A 25,825-nucleotide genomic window follows, 5' to 3' on the forward strand; every position below is an offset into this window, starting at 1 on the left:
GTCATCTTCATTTCTTCTTGGTGTAGCAATTTTAATGACCAGTAGTATGAAAATGGTTCGATGAACCCTCCGCCAGGTACTTAAGTGTGAATTGCAGAGTAACGATGTAGATGTAGAATAATTTACATCCCGCTACATATCTTGAAGTACAGATGCATTTAAACAATCGTTCTTCGCACGCTCCATAGTTAGTGAATAGAACGGGAAGAGTTCTTAATACAGTCGGATGTACCCTCTGCTACCCACTTCACAGTGGTTTGTGTAGATGTAGATACAAATGTATACTAGTAGTGGTAGAAGGTGCTCTCCGCCGTACCACACTGTCGCCTGCGGAGTGTATGTATGTAGACGTTGATCACATGACTATTATTTTAGCGACATGCACAGTAGTAAGACGCTTTGTTCACATATTTCGTAGTGTACGGTTATGGTATAGAGAAGAGTAACGAAAACGTCACAGCCGACGGTCACGTCAGTTCTGCGCGTGCGTCGCTTACCGAAATTCTGTCTCACTGCGCATGCGCCCAGTTGCTACAGCGCTTCGCTTCAATCCGAGTAAGATTAGTTTAGCCGTCGCGGGCGAGGCGGAAGGGCGTGTAAGCTATCTGCCTTGGCCCTGTTGCGCTTCATTTCGGTAGAACATTATCGCACGCGGATCTCACTTTGCTGTGGTCTCAGACGGACTTTCCGTTCTTGAGGAATGGAAAGAACAATAAAGCACGTTACAGACATTTGAATTTAGTTGACAACAGCCATACGTCCCTTAGGATGGGACTGCGTTTGCGTAACCTTCTCCGAGCAACTCGCTAAACACTGCGCATCCTGACGGATTAAGTTTTTACTACTGCAAGTGGGAGCTTTTTGAGGTGGGTCTGCCTTTAATATTGTCTAGTTCACTTTCTCAAAATATTTCTGTAGCTAAGATTGTTGCGCGCTGCTCTTCTGCGTTTGCATCTATACTACGCAAACAACTGAAGTGTGTGGCAGTGGGTATTTCCCATTACACCACTTGTTAAAGCTGTTTTTCGTTCCACTCGCACCTGGACCGCGGCCAGAACCGTTACGTAATTGCCTATGTGTGCGCTGTAACTAATCTAACGACGTCTTTGCTATATCTTCCGCAGAGTTCGTAGAGGATTGTTGTGTTTTCCTAGACTCCTCACTTATAAGTGGTTAATGAAATTTTATAACGGTGCTTTCACGGCATAGTCTGCCATTTCAGTATCTGAGTGGCACCCCCCTTGGTCAAACAAACCTTTGACCAGTTGTATAGCCGGCAGCTTTGACCGAGCGGTTCTAGGCGCTTCAGTCTGGAACCGCGCGACCCCTACGGTCGCAGGTTCGAATCCTGCCTCGGGCATGGATGTGTGTGATGTCCTTAGGTTAGTTAGGTTCAAGTAGTTTTAAGTTCTAAGGGACTGATGACCTTAGATGTTAAGTCCCATAGTGCTCAGAGCCATTTGAACCATTCGTATATTCTTTTTTGTTTACATACAACATACGCTTTTAGTCATATTTCTTACAGGCCTCCTCTCGCTTGAGCAGTATTCTAAGACGGGTCCGAGGAATGTTTTGTAAGCGGTCTCCTTTGTGGACTGATTCCATTTCCTTAGTATTTTGCCTATGAATAGTAATAACTAACTAAAACAAAAATGTCATTTTTATTAACAAGTTTTCATTCAGGATTTGTTAACTAAAGTTTTCATTTGACAAGGAATGTAGAGCTTAAGTTAAAAAAGTTACTACTTGCGAGAATCTAAGCACGGACTTGGCGGTTATAAACCTATCACTATACACAGGCACGTACAAAGGATTGTTGTTGACCAATCAGTAATTGTGTACTTAACAGCGCCTGGAAATCTTAAGATTTAATTTTTGAAGATCTTTTATTTATTTTTGAGAACTGCGTCACACTGCTGTAGGAAATCGATGTCCAGGTAGTATCCTTCAAAACTGCAACAATTTGCATAAAAGCATTGCGAGAGAAAGCGGCCAAGGGATCCACTTAAATATTTTTGAGATGTCTTGAACACAGTTTTATTACTGCAGTATACCCTTAAGGTTTTCGACTTACGTCATTATTAAACCTGGTAAAAAAAATAGAGAGTCAAAAATGGTTCAAATGGCTCTGAGCATTATGGGACTTAGCTTCTGAGGTCATCAGTCCCCTAGAACTTAGAACTACTTAAACTTAACTAACCTAAGGACGTCACACACATCCATGCCCGAGGCAGGATTCGAACCTGTGACCGCAGCGGTCGCGCGGTTCCAGACTGCAGCGCCTAGAACCGCTCGGCAACTCCAACAAAATATAGAGACAAAACTAGTATCAATAGAAGTACAAGATATGTTACATTTTCTCCAATAAGTGGAACCATAATATGGAAAGTAAAATATGGTATAAACCTCAGTAGAAACTTATCCAAATGACTATATGGTATCTAGTTAACATTCCTTAACAACAGGAAAATGCGATGTGCCTACAAGGATGAAAAATTATACTAGTGGAATAAATTGATTGGCGGTGCCAGGGTAATGGTTTGATGAGGCAATTGTTTGTCAACAAGAATGTGTGTTTAATTAATTTCATATTCAAATAATTGCATCAGTAAAGAGTACAGGAAATTTGCTATATAATTCTACAAAAGTGTTTTTAAAATTTAAAATAAAGTAAGTATAGTGTATTTGTATGTCTGCTATTAAGAGTAAAATTTAATGAAACAGCGAACAAATGAATTAATGTCATATAGGAATAGTTCAAATCAAAATAGCTCCCCAAATAAAAGACGCAAACTTTGAAAATTACATACATCAATTTAACCAATAGTAAAATAACAGCCATGTAGATTACATTTTACAAAACTATTGCGAAATTAATAAATGACAATAATTGCATCGTCACATTTGTAGAACCTATCGCAATTGGTTTACATTTCTATGTTATGTAGCAAAACATGGGGGGAGCGTTGGTGGGGGGGGGGGGGGGAGACATAGTATCTTGGAATAATAAAATTGTGGTCCAAACTTTTCAAAGTGTTTAAAATTTCAAAATTTTAAACTATGAAGAAAGTCAGAGAGGCAGTCCACAAAGTGCCGTTGTTAGCGTAGTCAGTTCGTTGTCTGATGGCGTAGGCGGCAGATGACTCATAGGCAACTGTAGGGCGACACGCTTTCGGCAATTATTTTCCTTTTTACTGAGTTAATTTGTCCTTACAGAACACGAAATTAACATACCGAACAGTAAGATTTTTTCCGCCCTAAAAGTGCAGACTATGTGGTTTCTTTACCACTTAATATCTACCATCTGCATCCTGCTTAGGAGAATCCTGAGTCTCTAGATGTGTCCATTCAGGGTTATTGGGAGGACAATAGGTATTCATGTACAAAGGAGACTGCGTATAGAACGCTCCTGCGTCATATTCTTGAATATTGCTTGAGTGTCTGAGATCCCCATCAGGTCGACTGAACGGGTACATCGACCTTGGTTTTCAAAGAAAAAAAGAAGAAAAGAAAAAAAGATAGTTTTCAAAGGTTATGTTTAAGTGCTTTGCTACTTTCGATTAGTGTTGGAGCGACGATTTGAGCACCTGGCTACCGAGCAGGAAACGCGGGTACAAGGCACCGGTACTAACATTTTTGTATTTTTCACGTAGATGTAAAACCAGTATAATAAAATTGTAGACTAACTTTACTTTGTGCAATACTAACACAATATCATAAATATAGGTAGGAATGATGCAGTATGCGGTTATAGATAAAGATAACGCATATCGTTTTGTATTACTGTTCAGGCAGTCTCTTGCCAGTAACTAATTACGTAGATACGAATTTTCATGAATATCATGCAAGTCATTTTTCCGGCGATTCTTACGCGAAAAAAGTGTGAATGCGCAAAAATGCCCTTCATTCAGTGTGACTGACGTAAAGGATTCGATTGATTTTATGACCCAGCGCATTGTCGAGACTGAGCTAACGAAGAAACTGCATCAGCGGTAACACACTCATGATCCAGTATATTATGACTTCTTGCTTAAAAAGGTGTTGGCCCATCTTTGGAACGGGACAGCACAGCGATTCTGCGTGACGTGGATTCGAGAAGTCCTCAGCAGATTTCCATAGGTAGGTGGGGCCAGGCGACTACCCACAGGCCACCCAGTTCGCCTAAGATACGGACTGATGGTCTGTGAGCTTGGAATTCGCACTCGATAGTCTCCCAGGCGTGTTTCACTCACTGAGTTGATATCAGGCGAATCCATGCCAAAGACGTCAACGAGAGCCCACTATCATGCTTCTCCAATCATTGCAGCACGATTCTAACCTTGTGGAGTGGACAGTTGACCTGCTGGAACATGGCATCGAAGTTTGGTAAGACATCTACATCTACACTCCTGGAAATTGAAATAAGAACACCGTGAATTCATTGTGCCAGGAAGGGGAAACTTTATTGACACATTCCTGGGGTCAGATACATCACATGATCACACTGACAGAACCACACGCACATAGACACAGGCAACAGAGCATGCACAATGTCGGCACTAGTACAGTGTATATCCACCTTTCGCAGCAATGCAGGCTGCTATTCTCCCATGGAGACGATCGTAGAGATGCTGGCTGTAGTCCTGTGGAACGGCTTGCCATGCCATTTCCACCTGGCGCCTCAGTTGGACCAGCGTTCGTGCTGGACGTGCAGACCGCGTGAGACGACGCTTCTTCCAGTCCCAAACATGCTCAATGGGGGACAGATCCGGAGATCTTGCTGGCCAGGGTAGTTGACTTACACCTTCTAGAGCACGTTGGGCGGCACGGGATACATGTGGACGTGCATTGTCCTGTTGGAACAGCAAGCTCCCTTGCCGGTCTAGGAATGGTAGAACGATGGGTTCGATGACGGTTTGGATGTACCGTGCACTATTCAGTGTCCCCTCGACGATCACCAGTGGTGTACGGCCAGTGTAGGAGATCGCTCCCCACAACATGATGCCGGGTGTTGGCCCTGTGTGCCTCGGTCGTATGCAGTCCTGATTGTGGCGCTCATCTGCACGGCGCCAAACACGCATACGACCATCATTGGCACCAAGGCAGAAGCGACTCTCATCGCTGAAGACGACACGTCTCCATTCGTCCCTCCATTCACGCCTGTCGCCACACCACTGGAGGCGGGCTGCACGATGTTGGGGCGTGAGCGGAAGACGGCCTAACGGTGTGCGGGACCGTAGCCCAGCTTCATGGAGACGGTTGCGAATGGTCCTCGCCGATACCCCAGGAGCAACAGTGTTCCTAATTTGCTGGGAAGTGGCGGTGCGGTCCCCTACGGCACTGCGTAGGATCCTACGGTCTTGGCGTGCATCCGTGCGTCGCTGCGGTCCGGTCCCAGGTCGACGGGCACGTGCACCTTCCGCCGACCACTGGCGACAACATCGATGTACTGTGGAGACCTCACGCCCCACGTGTTGAGTAATTCGGCGGTACGTCCACCCGGCCTCCCGCATGCCCACTATACGCCCTCGCTCAAAGTCCGTCAACTGCACATACGGTTCACGTCCACGCTGTCGCGGCATGCTACCAGTGTTAAAGACTGCGACGGAGCTCCGTATGCCACGGCAAACTGGCTGACACTGACGGCGGCGGTGCACAAATGCTGCGCAGCTAGCGCCATTCGACGGCCAACACCGCGGTTCCTGGTGTGTCCGCTGTGCCGTGCGTGTGATCATTGCTTGTACAGCCCTCTCGCAGTGTCCGGAGCAAGTATGGTAGGTCTGACACACCGGTGTCAATGTGTTCTTTTTCCCATTTCCAGGAGTGTATATTTACATATATACTCTGGACGACACGGTATGGTGCACTGCGGAGGGAACCTTGTACCAGTACTTGTCATTTCCTTTCTCATCCTACTCTTGGATGGAGCGGCGGATAACGACTGCCTAATGTGTGATTCAGTTTATATGCAACCCGTAACACCTTCAAATACCATGTAGAAGACTTTCCTATTCTCTTGCTCACTATGTCCAAACTATTTGTCCTACAGGAAAATAGGAACTGCTTGAATACTGCTCACCGGTGTGGGATCCGTACCAGATAGGGTTGATAGAAGAGATAGAGAAGATCCAACGGAGAGCAGCGCGCTTCGTTACAGGATCATTTAGTAATCGTGAAAGCGTTACGGAGATGATAGATAAACTCCAGTGGAAGACTCTGCAGGAGAGACGCTCAGTAGCTCGGTACGGGCTTTTGTTGAAGTTTCGAGAACATACCCTCACCGAGGAGTCATGCAATATATTGCCGCCTATTACGTATATCTCGCGAAGAGAACATGAGGATAAAATCAGAGAGATTAGAGCCCACACAGAGGCATACCGACAATCCTTCTTTCCACGAACAATACGAGACTGGAATAGAAGGGAAAACCGATAGAGGTACTCAAGGTACCCTCCGCCATACACCGTCAGGTGGCTTGCGGAGTATAGATGTAGATGTAGATGTAGACCTTTTAGTAGGAAATTTAATGTAGTGAAGTTTTGTACTGCCATACGTTTTCGCTAGAGGTGACGGTTTCCTAATTATTCAAGGAAAATGTACGAAGGTGACCTTCAAACGCGGCACTCTTGAATAAATCGAAAACCGTAGCCTCCAGCGAAAACGCATCCTAGCCCAAAATTTAACTACATTACATTTCTTATAATAACGTAATGTTCATTCTTTCTGTACGAGTAATAGCTTGCGCTTTGCGGGTTGCATAAAGCCCACACGTAGGGGCAGCTGAATCAACTTTGGCGGCTTCAGAATAATTCTGCAATCAGCTACAAGTGTCTGCTTTCCAAAGTTTGTCAATCATTTTAGTAAGGTTTGAAGCTCCTCATTTCTTTCTTCCGTGTTTGGGATTTAAAAACTGGGTGGTTTTGGAAATTGGCCTTATGCAAACACAATTCAGTGTGTTGTCAGAAGTGTCTGCTCAGATCTCATTTCGCCACATTTTGTGTAAGTGCATGTGAGGTGAAGTAGTGAGCGTAAATTTGTGATAAACTGAGTGAAAGCAATGCGCTAAACAGCAGTTGATTGAGACACCAACCAGTGACACGAAACAGGACGGAAAATGTAAGTACAGAAATGTACGTAACCTCTACCCTCGAAACAGATGTCCACAAATACGCAATAATTTTCTTCATGGCTAGTTTGCAGATTACATGCTGTCAAAAAAAAAATCGCCGAAAACGAGCGCTAAAATCGATGTATAATCATACAGTTCAGTTATCCATGTAATTTAAGGCGAGTGTCCAAACAAAACGAAGCAAATTGCAAGTATTGTAATTCTTAGGCCTACAACAGTTACATTATTACAAATGTGATATTGTACTTTACAGGAATAAAAATTTGACCCACAGAAGATGACACATTGGTGTCTAAACATATCTGGGTAAATATAAAAATAAACTATTTGTGTTTGCATAAGGATGATTTCCAAAACTGCCCAATTTTTGTCAATAATGTTTCACGAAAAGAACGTCATCTAACATCCAGGGATTCCCGTCTGAGTTCATGATCCATCTCAATAATACTGGCGCGTTGATCGAACCTGTCAGTAACAAGTCTGGCAACACGCATCTGAATTCCTAAGATGTCTTCTTTTAATTCGACTTGGTGGGTATCCCAAGAAGTAGAGCACTACACAAAAATGGGCTGAACAAGTGTTATGTATGCGATCTCATTTGCATATGAGCTACACATTCCCATTCTGTGGGGTGATGTACCTTACTTAGTGTGTTTTTCTTGGCGTTTTATTGTGCCGTTGCAGAACCTTGTTTAACCTTTTCTCTCCTTAACCTTCTGCAGAGTGTCTTTGGATCCTGTGGCCTGTAATTTCGCTTGTACCAAGTTCCGGGGTTTTGGGGGATAATTGATTAAATTACGTTTTGGAATTTATGGGATTCTGTGTGTTTGTATGGGGTTTTTGCTGGCCTGTGCGCGAGTGTGTATGTGGGCGACGGTGATCGTTTCCTGACATGTTTACCGTTTCTTGCCGACTTCTCTGCATAAACTGCCGAATCTGTTCAAATGGCTCAGAGCACTATGCGACTTAACTTCTGAGGTCATCAGTCGCCTAGAACTTAGAACTAAGTAAACCTAACTAAACTAAGGACATCACACACATCCATGCCCGAGGCAGGATTCGAACCTGCGACCGTAGCGGTCGCTCTGCCGAATCTGTAATTTGGTCTATGCCATGTTATAGTTGCTTGAAGTTGGTTCGCACACTCCCCTTGGTAATGAAATCTGCGCTCCTATGAGATTGAATAATGTTTTTGAACTATTGTAAGCTGGCGGTTGTCGCCGTGTGTGTTACATTTTAACTTGAATTTGAGTTTTGGTGTAATTGTATTTTGTTAACTGAGTTAATTTTATCTTGCCTACTGCTGCGATGTCAGAAATGTTAAAATCTAGCCTTGGGCTCCTTGTGAACTTTTATGTTGATAACTGATGCAGCATTTTAGTGTAGTGATGTATGTTTTACGTTTTGGGGAAATTTTATCTTGGCAAACCCTTGGGGTTAAATTGTGCAACTTGTGTGCAAGATCTGTGGAAAGGTTGGAGTGGATTGCACTTTCTCGTTAGGCCTGTCACTTATTGTTTTACTAAAGGCATTAAGGGATATTTGTTGAAAGTTTTTTTTAAATTTTAACTATCATAAATTTAATATCTTACCTGTGAAGCGATAGTTGTGGAGAGTTGTTATTTAAATTTCATTGTCCACTGCAATAAAGCCACCCTGTTAAAGAAAAAATTTTAGTGCTACTATTTGTTTCCCCCTTGCTCCCCTCCCACGGTTCATTTCCCAGGAAGCTAAAGTCAACCATTCGTTTTCGCTACTACCGTACTTGTGCTCTCATTCCATTTTAATTTTATACCACTCTGAAACCTTACGCTTAGATGTTTAATAGGGGTGGTCGTGTCAGACAGCACACCATTAATTCTGCATTCGAATTTTATAGGATTGTTTTTCATACTCAGGCACATTAACTTTCATTTTTCGAAAGTTAGAGCAAGCTGCCATTCATCACACCAAACAGAAATTCTGTGTAAGGCACGCTGTATCCATCTACATCAAGCCAGAAAGGATGCGGCTGGTACTCAAAAACGTTAGAGTTCGTAGTCGTCACTGTGCCTTCGATTAGTACGACAGGTTCGACGGAAGCCCAGGTGAATGTCCCACGTGCATTCTTGTCGCACCAGGTCGATAGCAATATCCGGATACGACGCCATCCAGGTGAACTGCTGCTAGAAACTTCTATCTCAAACGCAGCCCAATACGGGCAGTATTACGCTATGGCGGACATTCACCTGGGCTGCCATGGAACCTGCGGTAGTGATCGAAGGCCCAATCAAAATAAACGCCGTCGGGTAGACCGTTTGCCTGCTGCAAGTCTTTCGATTTGACGCCACTTCGGCGACCTATGCGTCGATGGGCATGAAAAGATGATGATGATGATGATTATGATTAGGACAACACAACACCCAATCTCTGAGCGGAGAAAATCTGTGACCCAGCCAGGAATCAAACTCGGACCCTTAGGATTAACGTTCTGTCGCGCTGACCATTCAGCGACGGGGGGCGGAGGAAGGCCCAATGACAGCCGTAGACCACCTGCATCCCTTGATCGCTTGATATTTTCCCCGTCAGCGATAGGATATTCCACCAGAGTAAGTGTTCGTGTCACTAGGACGGAATTCTAATACTGCGATTTCAGAAGCATGATAGTGAAACAACAATGTCGGGTCATTAAATTCTGAACTGACACTTATGGAACCCATCTGCTACGCTATCGGGCACCAGCAGTGTGCCCACAAACCACCAGGTCATAATTTGCGTGAATTTTCCTACCTGTGCGTAGACATCTGGCACGTCATATCTTCGGAAACCTACCAAACACTTGTCGAACCCGTGCGACACAGTCGTTCCAAAGGTGCACCGCCCAGCTACTAGGCAGCTCGTCATACTGTTATAAATCATCTCTGTATTATTAGAGGTGAAAAAAACACGCAATCAAAAATCTGGCCAGGTGTGAGTAGGATTCGCGCACTGTGGGTGCCGTACAATGATATACACTGAGGAGCCAAAGAAACTGGTATAGGCATGAGTATTCGAATACAGAGTGTTGTAAATAGACAGAATACGGCGCAGCGGTCAGCAGCGCCTATTAAGACGACAATGTCAGATTTTCAAGATTTAAATGTATTTGAACGTAGTGTTATAGTCGGTGCACGAGAGATGGCTCACAGCATCTCCGAGGTGGCGATAAAGTGAGGATTTTTCCCGTACGACCATTTCACGAGTGTACCGTTAATATCAGGAAACCGCTAGATCTCCGACTTCGCTTCGGCCGGAATAACATCCTGCAAGAACAGGGCCAATGACGACTAGAGAGACTCGGTCGACGTGACAGAAGTGAAGCCCTTCCGCAAAATTCCTGTAGATTTCAATGCTGGGCCATCAATAAGTTTCAGGGTGCGAAATATTCAACGAAAGATCAGCGATACGGGCTTTCGGAGCCGAAGGCCCGCTCGTGTACCCTTGATGACTGCACGACACAAAGCTTTACGCCTCACCTGAGCCCGTCAACACCGACATTGGACTGTTGATGACTGGTAACATGTTGCCTGGTCGGACGAGTCTCGTTTCAAATTGCATCGAGCAGACGGGCGTGTACGGGTATGGAGACAACCTCTTGAACATATGGATCCTGGATGTCAGCCGGAGACTGTTCAATCTGGTGGAGGCTCTGTAATGGTGTGGGGGTTGTGTGTGTGGTTGGAGTGATACGAGACCCACCAATTTCCCCCCCCCCCCCCTCGACACGTCTAAATACGACACTGACTGGTGACACGTACGTAAGCATCCTGTCTGATTCATGTACATCGCGCATTCCTGTTTGATTCATGTCCATTGTACATTCCGAAGGACTTTGGAAATGCCAGCAGGACAATACGACACCCCACAAGTCCACAATTGAGACAACAGTGTGGCTCCTGGAACACTCTTCTAAGTTTAAACACTTTCGCTGGCCAACAAACTCCCCAGACGTGAACATATGTGGATACCTTGCAACGTGCTGTTCGGAAGAGATCTCCGCCCCCTCGCATTCTTACGGATTTACGGACAGTCCTGCAGGATTCATGGTGTCAATTCACTCCAGCACTACTTCAGACATTAGTCAAGTACATGCCACGTCGTGTTGCTGCACCTCTGCGTGCACGCGGGGACCCTACATTATATTAGAAAGATGTATCAGTTTCTTTGGCTCTTCAGTGATTATAGACAGGTCATCAATTATGAAAAGCGACGACCTCGACGACTTTTTCCTGTTCTCGATAATGATACTGGCAATATACCAGTCCCACGGATTGGAAGTCTTTCGAGAATGTTTTAACCTCAAGTTTGAAGTATGACAACAAAGAACAAAGAATTTTTTTTTTGGTGTCATATAATTACAGCTTAAAAATTTTCGGATCCTTTTCCTTTATTTGTACTGTGAATCCTTGCTACTTGCGAACTGACTCATTGAAACTTATAAGTAGAATCGAAATTTGACGAGTGTCAAAATGTGACATACACTCCTGGAAATTGAAATAAGAACACCGTGAATTCATTGTCCCAGGAAGGGGAAACTTTATTGACACATTCCTGGGGTCAGATACATCACATGATCACACTGACAGAACCACAGGCACATAGACACAGGCAACAGAGCATGCACAATGTCGGCACTAGTACAGTGTATATCCACCTTTCGCAGCAATGCAGGCTGCTATTCTCCCATGGAGACGATCGTAGAGATGCTGGATGTAGTCCTGTGGAACGGCTTGCCATGCCATTTCCACCTGGCGCCTCAGTTGGACCAGCGTTCGTGCTGGACGTGCAGACCGCGTGAGACGACGCTTCATCCAGTCCCAAACATGCTCAATGGGGGACAGATCCGGAGATCTTGCTGGCCAGGGTAGTTGACTTACACCTTCTAGAGCACGTTGGGTGGCACGGGATACATGCGGACGTGCATTGTCCTGTTGGAACAGCAAGTTCCCTTGCCGGTCTAGGAATGGTAGAACGATGGGTTCGATGACGGCTTGGATGTACCGGGCACTATTCAGGGTCCCCTCGACGATCACCAGTGGTGTACGGCCAGTGTAGGAGATCGCTCCCCACACCATGATGCCGGGTGTTGGCCCTGTGTGCCTCTGTCGTATGCAGTCCTGATTGTGGCGCTCACCTGCACGGCGCCAAACACGCATACGACCATCATTGGCACCAAGGCAGAAGCGACTCTCATCGCTGAAGACGACACGTCTCCATTCGTCCCTCCATTCACGCCTGTCACGACACCACTGGAGGCGGGCTGCACGATGTTGGGGCGTGAGCGGAAGACGGCCTAACGGTGTGCGGGACCGTAGCCCAGCTTCATGGAGACGGTTGCGAATGGTCCTCGCCGATACCCCAGGAGCAACAGTGTCCCTAATTTGCTGGGAAGTGGCGGTGCGGTCCCCTACGGCACTGCGTAGCATCCTACGGTCTTGGCGTGCATCCGTGCGTCGCTGCGGTCCGGTCCCAGGTCGACGGCACGTGCACCTTCCGCCGACCACTGGCGACAACATCGATGTACTGTGGAGACCTCACGCCCCACGTGTTGAGCAATTCGGCGGTACGTCCACCCGGCCTCCCGCATGCCCACTATACGCCCTCGCTCAAAGTCCGTCAACTGCACATACGGTTCACGTCCACGCTGTCGTGGTAAGCTACCAGTGTTAAAGACTGCGATGGAGCTCCGTATGCCACGGCAAACTGGCTGACACTGACGGCGGCGGTGCACAAATGCTGCGCAGCTAGCGCCATTCGACGGCCAACACCGCGGTTCCTGGTGTGTCCGCTGTGCCGTGCGTGTGATCATTGCTTGTACAGCCCTCTCGCAGTGTCCGGAGCAAGTATGGTGGGTCTGACACACCGGTGTCAATGTGTTCTTTTTTCCATTTCCAGGAGTGTATGTGGCCGTATCTTCTTATTACATTGACTTAGAACCTTAACTTTTTACAACCTCTTAGACTGTAAGATAAATTACAACTTCATACGTGCATCCAGTTTAGAGAAGAAGGATTTTCAATAGACGGACGACAAAGTGTTTCCGTAAGAGTTAACATGTTTACCTGGTACTGGACCCTAAAGACATTATGTAGCCTATATTCGGTGTGTTGGAAGCATAGCACTGTCTCCTTTAAACCCACAGGAGAACATGTTCCAGGAAAACAATAAATAATTACCGTACAGGTATCCAAGCAAGGTATCATAGCTACGGTAACTAAACTAGTATTACGATTTGCTGAACCGAAAATAAGATGCAAGGAATGTTTTTACAATGAAATGAACAACCTTGGCTGCTTACAGGCGTTGACATACGTCAACGGGGACAGATGAAAATGTGTGCCCCGACGGGACTCGAACCCGGGATCTCCTGCTGACATGGCAGACGCTCTATCCATCTGAGCCACTGAGGACACAGAGGATAGCACGACTGCAGCGATTTATCTCTGGCACGCTTCCCGCGAAACCCACATTCTCAACGTATTGTCCCGCACTACATTCGTAGTGCCCCCGCCCATTATACTCTTTAATTGCGGCGCGTTGCCGATTCCCGTAAGAGTTCGGGCACTGTTTGTGCATTCACACAGAAGAAGAAGAAGGTCAAGCGGCCGGTGAGCCGTAACTATACATTTACTAAGATGGTATCTGTTCTTTCGGAGATGAAATTATTGAAATTTATTGAAATTTCTGAACAGAGTTGTAGCAATTGATGTCAGAGTGCAGTTAGTTTTTTCAGCCCACCATACATTGAGTAAACGATGTAGTGCTATTTCACAGATCAGCACCACATCCGCCTCCTTCTTAGATCCATGTTACGAAATTCTGGACTCTACACTTTCCTGTGCTTTATTGTCCTCGTATGTACGCATCAGTGTTGCTAGTAAGTGTTCCTTTGAGCGATCAATTTTGTTTCCCTAGTGAATACCTCGCACATTACACACAGGATGCTGATAACTCTCTATTTCTATCCATCTTGTTCGCCGCAGTTGTTGTGAAAGAGGGTGTTCCAGTTTTGTGAAACTGTCAAATGGTTCAAACGGCTCTAAGCACTATGGGACTTAACATATGAGGTCATCAGTCCCCTAGACTTAGAACTACTTAAACCTAACCTAAGTACATCACATACATCCATGCCCAAGGCAAGATTGGAACCTGAGACCGTAGCAGCAGCGCGGTTCCAGACAGAAGCGTCTAGAACCGCTCGGCCACGGGGGCCGGCGTGGAATTGTTATCTTTCGCAGACAATCCGTAATAATTCTACTTTTGAACGTCACCGTATTATTAACAACAAATCCCGGCAGGAAGGGTATGCACGACTGCTGCACTCTTTACATTGTGAAAAGCTTGAACAATTGCGAGATCGTTTTTGGTTCAAATGGTTCAAATGGCTCTGAGCACTATGGGACTTAACATCTGAGGTCATAAGTCCCCTAGAACTTAGAACTACTTAAACCTAACTAACCTACGGACATCACATACATCCATGCCCGATGCAGGACTCGAACCTGCGACCGTAGCGGTCACGCGGTCCCAGACTGTAGCGCCTAGAACCGCACGGCCACAGCGGCCGGCCCGAGATCGTTTTTGATTGTCCTTTTATAGCTTAAGAATATGATGCTACCGAACACAACAGAACGAAATGAAGCGTAGTAAATAACCTTTAGTATTTCAACGTCACTTTTTTCCTCCTCTTCTTTTTTTAGTTTTTGTCATCAGCTTCCAGACTGAATAGATGTGCCAACATCAGCTCCTGTTCCCAACGTACTACACTGTTATTCGTCCGATACTAATAAAACCTGATTCTTTAAAGAATCGACATCCCGTATATGAAATATTAAATATTGCCATTAAGCACTTCAGCGAGAAACAGTTTGGAATAGGTTTTAAATTATGTTTAAAGATTCTTGGGAGTCACTAAGTGCCTTTGCTATTACCAAATACGGGACGAATATAGTTTGGGTTTGGAATAGGGGGGATGGGAAACGAGTTCGAATCCTATTTCCATTACTTTTGCGACCACACATGCTGAGGTGTGTGCTGGTGCATTGTCGTGATGGAAAAAGGACGTTTTGCGGTCCAATCACAGGCGTTTTTCTCGCATCTCGGTTTTCAAACTGTCCAATAACGATGAATAATATTCACCTGTAATAGTTTTACCATTTTCCAGATAGTCGATGAGGATTATCCCTTGCGAATCCCAAAAGAATCTCCATAACCTTTCCTGCCGAAGGAATGGTCTTCGCATTTTTTGCTGCAGATTCTCGCTTGTTATTTGGTCTCAGGAGTATAGTAATGTATCCATGTTTCATCCACAGTGACGAAACGACGGTTAAAGCCCTGCAGATTCTTCCTGAACAGTTGCAAACCATCCTTGCAGCACTTCGCAAGATTCCGTTTTTGGTCAAGCGTGAGGAATCGCGGAACCAATTTGCGGATACCTCTCATGTCCAAATGTTTATGCAAAATATTATAAACCCGTTCATTCGAGATGCCCACAGCACTAGAAATCTCACACACCTTAACTCTTCTTTCATCCATCACCATATCATGGATTTTATCAATGATTTCTGGCTTCGCAACCTCCACAGGGCGTCCAGAACGTTCATCATCACTTGTACCCATCTGGCCACTGCGAAAATTTTGAAACCACTTATAAACTGTTTTAATCAAAGGTGCAGAGTCACCGTAATGTTTATCAAGCTTCTCTTTAGTCCCCTGATGCGGTTTTGCCTTTCATAAAGTAATGTTTAATCACTACACGAAATTCTTTTTCGTCCATTTTTTTGACAATTAGTCGACTTCCTTGATTCACACGAATGCCAAACAAAAAGAAATAGATCAATATGGCTGAAACTTGGTTCTTATCAAAGATGCTACTAACTAAACATGACCTAGATACGCGCCGGTGGTGCCATCTCTCGGACTTTGCACGGAATTTTCAAACGCCCCTCGCAGAATGCTACTTCTAGCTCGAAAAACAGGATAAAAGTTGAAGTTTCTTGAGTAATTTGTACTTTCTACATAAAATTTGAAAAACCTGCATCAGTAACCGCCAGCCTCTTTCGTGCTTATCAGCGCTCTCTCTCTCTCTCTCTCTCTCTCTGTCTCTTTCTCTCTCTGTCTCTTTCTCTCTCTGTCTCTTTCTCTCTCTGTCTCTGTCTCTTTCTCTCTCTGTCTCTTTCTCTCTCTGTCTCTTTCTCTCTCTGTCTCTTTCTCTCGTTCATAGTTTGCCGAAGTAGATTAATAAAGGCTGACGCCAGTTTTCAGACCTTCCACTTCAAAATTGGAATTAAATGAGCAGAGACGGTGAAAAGTTTCCGAGGACCCGTTCTGCAGAAATTATAAGGGGCGATCAACAAGTTTCCGTACGAAGGCCATACAGTCCAGAATCGGTACGTCAGTCAGGCAAAATCGCCGTGACCACTGAGGCAAACATCCCACCGACGCACAATGTTGAAGATACCAGAATGAGGAGGACAGGGCCTGAGTCGTGCTTGGATAGGTCAGATGGTGGAGCACTTGCCCGCGAAAGGCAAAGTTCTCAGTCCGGCACACTGTTTTAATCTGCCGGGAAGTTTCAATGTTGAAGATACCCGTTTGGTAAAAGACTGTGTCCTGCTGCGTGAAGCAGTCCATAAATGGCTGCTACACACCCTCGTGCAACAGGAATCGTCTACTCTTCAGGCCCCATTTTTGGGGGAAGGCAGGCATGAAAACCGCATGTAAAGAGATCAGAACTACACGGCAGGAGCTCGAGCACTTGAGTTGGCGTAACTTCCGCACTACAATATTTGTGATATGGGGACGAGCGTTGTCATGATGTAACGGCTCTTCTTCTTGATGATTTGGTTAGATTTGTACTTGGCCTCTGCTAAAACTCAGCGACAGTCGGTAGAGTGTTGAGATTGTTATCAAGTTACGAAGACGACGTTGCACAAAATAGCAGGGCTGAACTGAAATGTCGACGTGCGTGAGATATTTACTTCACCAATAATCGTAATTAATCGTTCGTAATCGATGTTTAACTGATTAATGATGAAATATTAATGATAAGACCAATATAGTCACATTCAGAACAAATTCCCTCCCTACAAGCTGGTCGTAATTTCAAGTATCTAAGAAATCGTAACAGTGGGCTTGTTATTTGAGTCAAAGATTCTACACAAGCGCCGAGCGCTACAGTCAAATATTATCGCTGCGTGTAATTATTACTGGGGAGTTTCATGTCAATAATTTGATAGAATTTTAAATCACAAATGCACGAATTGGCACGAGAGGGTGTTTTATTGCACAATATCAGTGTTCGTTGCCTAAATCACTGTCTAAGTAATGTTTAGTTCAATTATCTAGCTAAGAATTCACTTTATTCTAGTAGGTAAAAGTCCTCCGTTCGAATTCTAATGCCGTGATATTTGAAGTCAGAAGATCGTATTACTGCGCCATGATAGATCGCAATTATTCAATCTCAAAAACAATCTAAGCGCGCCTACATGTACGAGCGTTCAAATATATGACCTGCTTCGGCTAACTCTTGTACCGTAGTGACAATGCATTGAATTATACGTAGTCATTACTCACGATTCCGAAAGAGTATTCACACGGAGTATTCTTTGGGATCGTTGGTTCTACTTTGCTAATGTTAATTTGTGCTAATTTTGCGATTTATTATGATTCTCATTTTAATTTTACTGAAATTTAATCTTTCTTTCGCAGATTGCTAAATTGTCCAGTCTTATTCCTGATTTAATTACTTGTTATTGTCCTAATAATAGTGATAAATGGAACTTCGTCCGTTTATTCACTTTTCTGGGAATTTCGGAATTGGAGGAAAATCTGAGGTATTGGGAGCTGATTTTTGATTTTTATTTCTCGTCCAAGGAAGTGGTATTACAATGAGGAGGCAGCGCCCCTTGTTGCAGCATTCGACAGACATGCTGTCCCATTCTCCGACGGATCTCTAGATGTGTTTGTTCTTCTTCAACCAAAGAAAGAGTAACAGTACGCTGCTCTTGTTTGGATGCATTTGATACTAACGTCGCCATAGTTGACATTTCGGCATTTACGGTACGCACATCGGAAACATACGAATGCCACATTAATCCGTTGCGCACATGGTGGCACCTATCAGTTAAGAATGACCTTAGGGATCTACTACACTCATGCTCATAAATTAAGGGTAATTGCAGAATGATGTCACACATCGTGGCACTACAGAAACTGGCGCTAATAGCATAGGGACGTAACGAACACGCACGACACAGATCTGTAAGCACACGATATTGGTGATTAGTTGAGAAAACCGTCCCGAAACACACGTGCTACAAAGCGCCACTGTTTATAGAGCATGTATCCCGACATCAATATGGGATATGATCACCATGCACAAGTAAACAGGCCGCACAACGGGTTGGCATATTCTGGATCAACTGGTCGAGCAGCTGCTGGGGTATAGCCTCCAATTCTTGCACCAGTGCCTGTCGGAGCTCCTGAAGTGTCGTAGCGGTTTGAAGGCGTGCAGCGATACGTCGACCGAGAGCATCCCAGACGTGCTCGATGGGGTTTAGGTCTGGAGAAAAAGCAGGCCATTCCATTCGCCTGATATCTTCAGTTTCAAGGTACTTCTCCACTATGGCACCTCGATGGGGCCGTGTGTTATCATCCACCAGCAGAAAGGTGGGACCCACTGCATCGTGAAAAGGAGGACATACTGGTGCAAAATGACGTCCCGATACACCTGAGCTGTTACAGTTCCTCTGTCAAAGACATGCAGGGGTGTACGTGCACCAATCATAATCCCACCCCACACCATCAAACCACGACCTCCATACAGATCGCTTACAAGAACATTAAGGGGTTGGTGTCTGGTTCCTGGTTCACGCCAGATGAAAACCCGCCGAGAATCACTGTTCAGACTATACCTGGACTCGTCCATGAACATATCCTGGGACCACTGCCCCAGTGACCATGTACTGTGTTGATGACATCAGGCTTTACAGGCTCCCCTGTGACCAGGGGTCAGAGGAATGCACCTTGCAGGTCTCCGGACGAATAAACCGTGTCTGTTCAGTCGTTTGTAGACTACGTGTCTGGTGGATACAACTGTTCCAGTGACTGCGGAAAGGTCCCGAGCAAGGCTACCTGCAGTACTCCGTGGCCGTCTGCGGACACTGATGGTATAATATCGGTCTTCTTGAGGTGTTGCACACTGTGGATGTCCCGTACTGTAGCGCCTGGACACGTTTCCTGTCTGCTGGAATCGTTGCCGTAATCTTGAGATCACACTTTGTGGCACACGGAGGGCCCGTGCTACGACCTGCTGTGTTTGACCAGCCTTCATTCGCCGTAGTATTCTACCACTCATAACGTCATCAATATGTGTTCTTCGAGCAATTTTCAACACACAGTCACCATTAACACGTCTGAAAACGTCTGCACACTTACTCGCTGCACTGTAGGCTGACATGCACCAACACACCTCTGCGTTTGTGGACTGCTGCCAGCGCCACCGTGCGACGATCGCACCACATGGTCATACCCCGAGGTGATTTAAACCCCCAAATCGCCCGCCAGAGCGTTGTTTCACCATGTATCAGCATAATCTTTAATTTATGAGCATGAGTGTATAAAGTGAGAATGATGAAACAAACTGATGTGACAAAAGTCGTGGGATAGCTATATGCACATATGCAGATGGCGTTAGTGACTCGTGCACAAGGCATAAAATGGCGATACTTTGGCGGAGATGTATTTTGTACTGAGGTGATTCATATGAAAAGAGGTTTTCGACGTGATTGTCCCTGCACGGTGGGAATTGACAGGCTCTGAACGCGGAATGGTAGGAGCAGTTAGACGTGTTGGACATGCCATTTCGAAAATCGTTAATGAATTCCATGGTGCGAGTCCCACAGTGCCAAGAACACCAACTTTCAGGCATTACCTCTCATCACGGAAAGCATAGTAGCCGACGGCCTTCACTAAACGACCGAGAGCAGCGCCGTTTGGGTAGAGTTGTCAGTGCTAACAGACCAGCAACAGTGCGTGAAATAACCGCTGAAATCAATGTAGGACAGTGCAGTGAACGTAACCGTTTGGACAGTGAGACGAAATTTGGCGTTAATGCGTTATGGCAGCAGACGACCGATGCGAGTGCCTTTGCTAGCAGCACGACATCGACTGCAGTGCCTCTACTGGACTCGTGACTTCTTGAGCCCATGCGGCGGGCAAAAGAGATTCTTCCAGTCCATCTGTGGCATACAACAAACCAGTGCTTAATAGTATTGGTTAAAACAGTTTGGTTGCAGTTTTAATTTTTTATCTTTCAACTACACGTTTCACCTTATTGAGGCATCTTCAGGTTGATCTTAATTTGGTATTTCTTAGAAGGATCCTGTAAACAGTGTAGCCAAAGGGCATCGTCTAGTACATCAGGCCAACATCGCCTTCGTTAAACTCAGTAAAAACTTCCTAGATGGACGTGAATGACTCCAAGACCTGCATAACGCGTTCCCGTTCACAGGAGTGAGTTTAACGAAGGCGATGTTGGCCGGATGTATTCGACGATGCCCTTTGGCTACACTGTTTACAGGATCCTTCTAAGAAATACCAAATTAAGATCAACCTGAAGATGCCTCAATAAGGTGAAACGTGTAGTTGAAAGATAAAAAATTAAAACTGCAACCAAACTGTTTTAACCAATACAGGCAAAAGGGAGGTCGACCACGATATTAAAAGGTATCCCAAGAGTTTTGTCGCTTCTGCATAATTTTTATCTTATATGGAAGACTACTATAAATTTGTATCTCACAGATGTAAGTTCGTAGGCATCCACGATCGATATTTTTTATAAAATAATTTTGGACGCTGGGCCACGTCATTAGGAACCGTTCTGAAGAGGACCATAGCGAGCCGGCCGAAACATCTCCAATTGTTTTCGTACCTTACAATGACGCTGCTCAATATGCAAAATTATTTTATCCAAAATTATATTTCACTAATTGAGTCGCTTAGATGCAAAACTGTCCATGTCCACTTTTAAAAAAAATTGAGTTTGCAGCTTTTGATTGTAGATCATGACATTTTACACATGCTTGAAATGCTATTTATGCTCAAAGCTCTCCATGTCCTATGGAAAACAGCTCACGAAAAGTGTGGTTAGATTCAATCTGCCCATGTCCATCAGTAACTTGGGTGCAAAACTTGCCTTGTCCCTTTTGACAAATCGCACTGAAGGCTGGGGTCATGTCACTGTAATGCAAGATGGCTACCATAAACATGTAAACATTGTACTGGTGTGGTATCTTACAGCTGTTTATTCTGAAAGTTCTACACATTCTCAGAATGCTATAAAAGTCCAAGCGGAACCTAATTATAATTCTGAAATCAACCTACCACTGTCCGTATGCAAACGTCGGAAACACTTAGGACACACAAACTCGAGCTGCATTACGAACATGGTTGTTTCTATTAATGAAAAGAAACTGGAGGATGTTTCAAAATTCCTCGAGAAACACTATGATGAGTCCTGGAGGGAACGTGAATCCTTGTCATGGTACATGACATTACTAGGTTCCAGCAGGTCAGGAGCATCAGTTGAATCAGAATACCTAGCAGGAGAAGATGACATTGTTCCAGATATGACGTATTAAGTGGATTGCAGTTTGTCAGTTGTTACACCATGTACCTTCAGAACTATTAAAACAGAATAAACCTGAATACACAGTTTTATGTTCACCCGACATCCTCTCCTCATGTACAACTAGTCAGGTTCAAAACTGTCCATGTCCATTTCAGTTGCATGCAAAAGTGGCCATCTGCAAAGTCAGATGCACAACTGTCCAAGTCCATTTTTATTTTGCTTATATCTCACATGCATTGAGTTCCTGATTTTTTTTTCAATAGCCCAAAAGGTTTTGTACTAATCCATACTTATGTATACAACATACAGTGTAGGGCAGTGTGTATTTACCCAGTGAAAACAGTTTTTCCACTTTTTCTCAATAGCGGTTATGGAGGACATGGACAGTTTTGCATCTAGGCGACTCAATTGTAACAGAGTTTTTGTAAGCTAATGACCTTTCGGACTGTAGAGGGTGTTCAAAAAGTCTCTCCGCAGTGCCGTATGATTGTCAGCCGCGCGTGCCGTATGCCGCAGTCAATATACCGAAATGAAACTCAGTGAAATACAAGTTATTAATTTATTGAATATTCATTTGTACTTTACAAATTTTCATATTAAATGTTGAAAGTGTCCCGCCTGTTGTTGAACACAAAATTAAATTCGTCTAATCATGTTTCCAGACACAAGCTGTAACATTTTTTCTGTAACAGAAGCAGTGAAATTGGATAGTGCAGTTTTCAATTCAACGATGGATTTTGGACGGTTTTTATAGACAGTTGCTTTCGCTGCACCCCAGAAGAAAAAATCAGGTGGTGTTAGGTCAAGCGATCGTGGAGGCCAAAGTCCCTGTGAAATTATGCCATCACCAAAAACATCAACAAGCAGTGACATTGAAACGCGAGCTGTATGCGAAGTTGCACCATATAGGTGAAAATAACCGTTCAGTATTTCACTTTACACAAGTTCTTCTACAAATGGGTACAGAATATCACTGCAGTATCTTTGTGCGTTTATTGTTTCGTCGAAAAATATGAGACCCACAGTGCGACGTCTAGAAATTGCAATCCAAACTCCTATTTTCACAGAATGAAGTGGTTCCTCATGAATACACAATGGATTTCCAGTAATCCACATACGAGAATTTTGCAAGTTCATGTACCCGGATAAATAAAAAGCACGCCTCATCAGTGAAAAACATTTCATTAAAAATATCCTTCAATTTTGTTGAACGGAATTTTTGAGCCATTGACAGTAATGCAGTCTCTTGTCATGATCAGTATTTTTCAGTTCTTGCACGACTGTCACTTTGTGTGGGAAAAGTTCTAATTTTTTCCTTACAGCTTGAAACGTCTCCTTAGAAAAAATTATGAATGATTGTGCTGGTAAACCCCTTACCTTATTTTATTTTCAAACAGCTGAGCAGAACTGAACGTACTCAGACATTTCTCTTTTTACTTATTCTGATCAACACTAAACTGACACACAATATTTTTAGCGCAACGCAATCTGACTTTCAACAATCCCTACAAAAGAATGGCCCTGACTAACAATAACCTATACCTTTCATGAGTCACTTACCTCACAAAAATCTTCGTTACCCGAACTACTGTAATACAGCGAGCGCCACTACTGCCAGCTAAATAAAAGATTCAAACTGCTGAAGGCACTAACTACTGATAGGCATACTTAGCAAATGAAAGATTTTGATAGAGAACAAACAATGTATTTTCCTTAATAATGTTCCAAAGTCATCAGTTCATGACATCCAGTCTTACAAATTTACTCTTTCTGATGGACACACGTCCAGATCATCCGCCATCTCACTCCCCACATCCACCACTGCCGGCGGCTCACCTCCAACTGCGCAACGCTACGCGCTGTTAACAGCCAACTGCCCAACACTACACAAGCGAATATTCCAACAATGCAAACCAGCCACAGACTACACACAGCACAGAGATTTTCATTTAGCGCGCTACATGGTGTTACCAACATAAAAACCTGAGCAGCCTACTTACAAGCTGTGTGGGCCGTTCCGACACTAATATCGATTTCCTGGGCGAGTTGTCTTACTGAGTTGTTCGGACTCCTGGACATTTTATCGGAAATATCAAGTAGTTTATCCTCAGACAAAACGCTAGGACGACCACTTCTCGGTGCATCGGCCACTGAACCCGTGCTTCGAAATTTGTTAACCAAATCTCGCACAGTATCGCGATGTGGGAGTGTTGTCTCCGGGAAAACTGAATTACATGTTTGACGAACTGAAATTGCGTATTTACCACCAGTTTTGAACACTTGTTCGACTAAAAACACACGTTATTTGATGGTTAGCACTTTAACAGAGACAAAAACGAAGCAAACGAACAAAGGAACTAAAGTGTTCACGTCAACACGTAAAGACACACACCAACGATATTACTGACGCTGGCTGAGATAAACGGAACAGTGGAATGTTGGGAGAGTCCACTTGAAGGGAAGTAATCCAGGCAGGCGGACAATCGTACGGCACTGCGGAGAGACTTTTTGAACACCCCGTACTTTTTCCCCACTTTAAAATCTTTGGAAGACTGGAACCTCTGACCAGGGTGCTGTATCACTCGCTGACGATGGCCTTCTGGGACAGTGCAAAGCGTGATTCAGGGCTCAAGACAGTGAGGTAGCACTAATCATCAGTTCATTCTTCCTGGACAAAAAATGGTTCAAATGGCTCTGAGCACTATGGGACTCAACTGCTGATGTCATTAGTCCCCCAGAACTTAGAACTAGTTAAACCTAACTAACCTAAGGATATCACAAACATCCATGCCCAAGGCAGGATTCGAACCTGCGACCGTAGCGGTTTTGCGGTTCCAGACTGCAGCGCCTTTTACCGCACGGCCACTTCGGCCGGCTCTTCCTGGACACAGCATCGCTCTGAACACAGCCATCTGAGGTGTGGTGTCAACAGCATCCTGTGCATGCGACGGTTATTACTAGTGTGCTGCTGTTAGTGTCTGATTGCTGGCGCAGGATGACACCGAATGTTTCTAACTGCCGATTACTAGTTCTTGGATGGTAGGCGCAAATGTGAAACGGAATTATTATGTGCTTTGTGGACAATAAGGCGATCACCTCTGATGGTGGTCAGACGCAGTCAACTGGAACACTGATGACGAGAGTGTCTACCCCTAAATTCCAATGCAGTCCAACATCGGACAGTTGTCACATCTGAATACCCCGTAAATCTGGTTATTGCACGATCTGACCTTCTAACCTAATGGAAAACGACAATGCGTTGCCTTCGAAAAAGTGCTGATAACACTGTCTCACACGCGTACATGACATCTCTGTGTCCTCCACAGTGGTCGCCCAGCATCTGTTCGTGCCTAATGTATCCTAGCAGGCCAGGTAGGAACACTAAACGTTAAGAACAAAGAAACTTGCCTGCCGATTAAAACTGTGTGCCGGAGCGAGACTCGAAATTGAGACCTTTGGCTTTGACGGGCAAGTTCTCTACTGAAGACACACCAGTCTGAACAGTTGGCTTGCACACCGGTTCCCGCTAACTGCTTTTCGAGGCCGCTCCTAACCGGCCCTATTCGCCTACAGCCGTTTCGCTACCCGTCGCGGTCCGAGCAACGACCGCAGAGAAGGCAGCGGTCGCGGCCAGCCGCCAGGTACATACATTGCGGCCCGAGCAGCTCGCGCCGTCCGTGCAACATTTGTCTTCCAGCAAATAAAAATAAAAGCGGGTGGCCGCATCGTTCCGAGGCTCTCAGAAAATGAGTTGGCAACGCGCCGCGGCCATTGCGGAAGGAGAACAGACGGCTTTCTGGCTTACAGCGGACAATGGCCGGTGCGCTAGACTCGCGACCACGGGCAGGTGCTGCTACACGTCCCAGTAACACTGCTGCCAAAGGCGGGGTGGACGACTTCTGACGTAACTCTGTTCCGCTCGCTGCTCTTATCACGAATCCGAGATCGATTGAGACCACTCGATCCATTCCAAATCGACTGTTTCGGAGAAAAACTGTTTAGGAGAAAAACTGTTTCGATGATCAAATTGCTCATAGCGAGAACTCACAGCAGCTCATATTTTACGG

The 25,825-nt window shown here is 44.8% G+C and overlaps 1 long non-coding RNA gene across 1 annotated transcript in view; it reads left to right on the forward strand.

Moving 5' to 3' along the window:
* Positions 1–582: 582 nt before the first annotated feature.
* The window catches only part of LOC126428267 (uncharacterized), a 75,722-nt gene continuing 50,479 nt past the window's right edge, over positions 583–25,825 (forward strand). The window contains exon 1 of the long non-coding RNA XR_007576806.1: positions 583–866. This is a non-coding gene — a long non-coding RNA (uncharacterized LOC126428267). The remainder of the gene's footprint in view (positions 867–25,825) is intronic.

Source organism: Schistocerca serialis, chromosome 12 (genome assembly GCF_023864345.2).
Source record: "Schistocerca serialis cubense isolate TAMUIC-IGC-003099 chromosome 12, iqSchSeri2.2, whole genome shotgun sequence".
NCBI lineage: Eukaryota > Metazoa > Arthropoda > Insecta > Orthoptera > Acrididae > Schistocerca > Schistocerca serialis.